Raw genomic sequence first — 4,648 nt, 5'->3', positions numbered from 1 at the left:
TCGTTCGAGTTTCGAAGCTGTATAAGACGCGACCTTCCCTGTGATGAGCTTCCCGTGCTGGAAGTCGCTCAGATCAGAGAGTAAGTGTGCACCTGTCCCACGCCAGTGCTAGTAGCTCCAGTCCGAAGAGCCCTGTGGGTTTCTTCAACTTGTCGTGCTGGCTATTCGGAGCAGTATAAGACGCGACCCTCCCTGTAATGAGGTCCCCTTGCTCGAACTCGCTCAGATCACAGAGTAAGGGTTCACCTGTCCCACGCCAGTGCTATATAAGACGCGGCCTATCCAAAAGAAGCCGAAAAAAGTAGTGTAGGAAATTGGGGGGTAAAACTTATACCGGTTATACCGTATAACCGTAATTTTGGGCCGAGCTCTAAAATTTGGGGGCCGATCTCTAAAAATTTGGGGGGGGGAATCCCTCTACGGTGCGGCAATCACGCAGGTGCGACCTGCCTACTGAATTATTCAGTAGGCAGGTAGTATTACTATTATTATTGCTATTACCTACTATTATTCAGTATGAATAGGGCAGCAAATGGAAAAGCTAAATTTAAATGAGCTGTGGAAATTGGCTGATTATCCGTGTACACATAGAACTCTACGCTAATGGGTGCCCTCTCAAGTATGGCTGAAACTGAAATTCTGTGACCAGAGATTGGTCATGAGTTTCAAGACTTGAAAATTTCAAGTTGAAATGTTCGAATTCACGTGGGGCTGTGTGAGCATGGCGCGGGCTAAAGTATCGTAAGAGCAGTTTTACGGGAGATAGGAGATTGGTTCGACGAATCGGGTTCTAAGATCTTCGCCTATTAGTGGTACATTAATGCATGGGTATGACGTGTCCCATGGTATATGGGAACCCACGCTCTGGTGTAGTGAATTTTAAATTTTTGTATTCAACTGGTGTCTTTGGTTGCACAAGCTCCATTTACCTAGAGCATCTTTCCCATGTTGGAGACTCCAACGCTCCACCGTGGAATGTTGTACATGGCCTGTGTCCGATATATGGCTCAAGTGCTATAACTCTATTGGTGTTTCCCAGTTCATACTGATCGTGTTTGCAATGTGGAAAATGATGCATGAGGAGGTGATCAATATGATATGATCACTGATGTGCGATTCAAACTTCCGGATTGGGGGCGATTCTCTTACTTTTCCGGCAGCAGGCCTGGCTTGATCTCACCGTCACTCACTGATTTGGTGTAATGTAACATCACTGATGATACGTTACACCAAATCAAGCGAGATCGAAATGACTAATACCAACAGTGTGCAACTGTGTGCGCCCCAACTTGATCGATTCTATCATAGCTGCTGGAAGTGCGCACAAACAGAGTATGCAGAGATACTGCTTCCCATGTACCATCAGCAGTGCAAGATTCTTGCATCAAGAAGCACCGACAACAAGATTGTAGAATAAGGAAACACAGAGTAAGAAAAAGAATGGTTCACTTCTCAAGGTGTTTCCGTTAGCCTCGACCAACATAGGGCTCACGCGTTATACGTTAATGTGCAAGTGTGCAAGCTGAGTATCATCTCAGCATTTCCCTCCCATTCAAGTTCAGGAGTTTATAGGCCAAAATGCGCAGTCTCGTCGGTGCTATCCTCGTCCTCGTCGTTCACCCCATTCTCCAGGCTAAGCCGAACGGGGAATATTGCGGTACCCGAATCGCCATGCTGGGCGTAGCCTACTACGACATATTCGTGACGACGGAGGATATCAAGATATGGGCTTCTTGGAATCGATCTTATGGTGGCGATCGATATGAGTATCGTTATGGCTATACCGGTTATTTGCCCTACTCCTACGTTGAATCGACCCACACGTTAACAGTGCTTGACACGGCCGCGGTGGCAAGGCTCATAAGAAAGATAAGAATGGGCGTGCCGGTAGCAGCTCTCACTTATTACGCTTTTCATGGGAAAATTCTCTACATGACAGCTCTCTACAATCAGGCTCTGCCCCCATGCAATATGGCTCTCATGACTTATGAGCCATGAGAATCCGTATGTCTGCGCGATCTCCGCTTGACACTTATCGTCACTCGCATAGCGATGATACAGGTGTCCTCTACAGAGCTTGTATGTCTGTATCTCGTATCTCTGCTACTCACCAGTGGTGAATCACTGGTGCTCAGATCACTGAGTGATCTGAGCACTTCTCGTGGCAGTTTCATTATCATCATTAACTCTACTCTGGTCGACCTATTCCATCAACATCTTGGACTACGATAACTACTATTCATTTCGAGAGCGAACGCTCGCTGGGGTGGTACCATATATCCCCAATGATGCTTGCGTATCAGTCGCATGCAGCGGGAGCTCGAGCTGCTCGCCGAGGATTTTGATCCAGGTTGTCTTTCATTTTCTCAAAGGTTAATGCTATTTTTGTTGATTGGTTCCGACAAATGCTCCGTCACACGAGGAACCCGCAATGAACGGTTCACTGAAGGCAGGGTGGCTGAAAAATTTCATAGTGAATTACTTCCGGAGTGTTTCAGTGAAATATTCCACTATCAGCGAGATCTCCATTCGGGGAGGGAAGTTTCCGTCAAAAACTAGTGCCTGAGGACTCTCATTGAAAATCACGGCCCGGGGCCTATTTCACAAGAAACGCTCCTTAAGACGCACCTTGAGTTCAAGAGCAAGGAGCCTTAGTAAGGCTGCCTCACACCTTACGCGAGGTGCTTTCACTGCAGTTGCCCCCCATGCCTCTTATGCTCCTAAATTTTAGGTTCACCTCGTGGAACCCAATAACGAGCACGAGGAGTGAAGGTCTCCCAAGAGAGCAAGTTCACGGATAGCCGAAAGACAGATGACGGAATTTTAAGAGAAAAGCAAGACGTCAAGTCGTTGCTAAAGCAGTGATCCAGTCTGATCACCTTCGGACCACACACCCAAGAACAGAGAAAGTTCCCCCAGAGTGCTTGAGAATTCCTGTTGGAAACCCTCAAGCACTCTTAGTTAGGCATCAGACGAGCTATCTTGGGTGTGACGGTGTTCATATTTTTTTTCTATCTGAGATGGGGGGCATTCACCCGGGATCTGCACGGTGGCTGATTGGTATAGCCGTGTTTCATCCCGGGCACTGAATGCGTCACGGACGTGGACTGCTTCCCACATGGGTTTGTGAGATCCACCCTCGTCCGTGACATATTGCCAAACTCCCATCACAGAACCTCCATCAACTGCGAACGGCATGACGTGAGCACCTAAACGATCACCGACGCGCATGGAAGAGTCGACGCAGTGTTTCAATATAGCCAAAAATAAGGTTATTGCCATTGAATAGATCATCCGCGGGCGAGACGCGCGGGCTGGTGGGAAAAAGCGGAGCGAATCCGCCGTAGATGATAAGGCGGGTGCGATAAGGTGCCGTAAAGTACCTCCGGAGCAGTCCTACGGCACCTCACATAAGGGTCACAAAGAGGGGGTCAAAAATCCCTCCTATGAAATCGCCTTACGTGAGGAGGCCCTGCAGGCGCCTTGTAGGGTAAGGAGCCTTACGGTGAGGAGCCTCATGCCACCTTACCTTGCTCCTACTCCCCGAACCTTAAGGATGTGAAAGCGCCTCACACTGAAACCGTGAGGTACCTTGCATTTTTTGCTCCTTGTAAAGGCTTGTGAGGAAGGTTCCACGAGTGGAATTGGTCCTATTAACAGCGATATTGTTCAGTAAAAATGGGGAAAATCGAGAAGTGGGGAAACTGAGAGAAATCCCGGTTGTAATCGTAGTTTAGCTCCAGGAGTTACAGTAACTCCGTTACTGAAGTAACACGACTGCACTGAATTAACTGAACGGTACTGGAAATTGATTTTAGGACGCAAAATTGGTATATTAACAGTGTGTGAAATTCTCAATGACATGGAGGACGCGATGGACAGATGTAGCTGATTGTCCGATATAACCCGGGGAAAGTATGGCCGCCATAATTTTCCCTAGCTATATCGCGTCATACTATAGCGCGTCGCCCACAGCTGCTGTAGCACAGCAGATGCTGCTGGGGATAGCTGGTGAGATTCCTAGGTCACAGACTGTTCAGAGCAGCCTATAAGTTATAGGCTATAACGCAGGAGCAGCTCACTTCGTGAGCCTCGCGACATCGTCGTGACAATCAGCTGCTAGACAGATCGAACCACATAGCGGTGGTTACTGTGGACAAACCCTGGTAGTGTGACTCGCCGCACTCCATTAGAATGACTCCAGTCAGCGGTCATCTATCATGGCTGAGACTGCCTGACGACGAATACAATCTAAGCCTCTCTACGGACTTATCTTGAAATATCTTTGGAGACGAATTCTAGATCGACAAAAAATGGATCTGAGAAAAATGAATAAAATGGATCCGAATTCTAGATCTGCTACCTCCATATCGAGAGATGAACCTGGGAGAGGGGCGAAAGATTAGCCAAGTCTAGTGATCACCAGACAACCAACATCATGATAATCAAGCTTTAGTCATCTGTATCGCCCGGATATGTATACTAGCTTGAAGCTAGTAGCTTCGGATGTGCGCAAGATGCTCCAGTGGCTTATCACAGGCGTATCGCACAATCACACATTCAACTTTCCTTCGTCGTGTAGGAGTGGGAAATTTTTCTACCATTCGAATTTCACTCTCGTCGATCAGCCGTAGTTGATCCCTGCCAG

The sequence above is a fragment of the Perkinsus marinus genome, assembly GCF_000006405.1.
Source record: "Perkinsus marinus ATCC 50983 genomic scaffold scf_1104296958712, whole genome shotgun sequence".
NCBI lineage: Eukaryota > Perkinsozoa > Perkinsida > Perkinsidae > Perkinsus > Perkinsus marinus.
The sequence above is the reverse complement of the archived record's forward strand: the minus strand, read 5'-3'. Positions refer to the sequence as shown.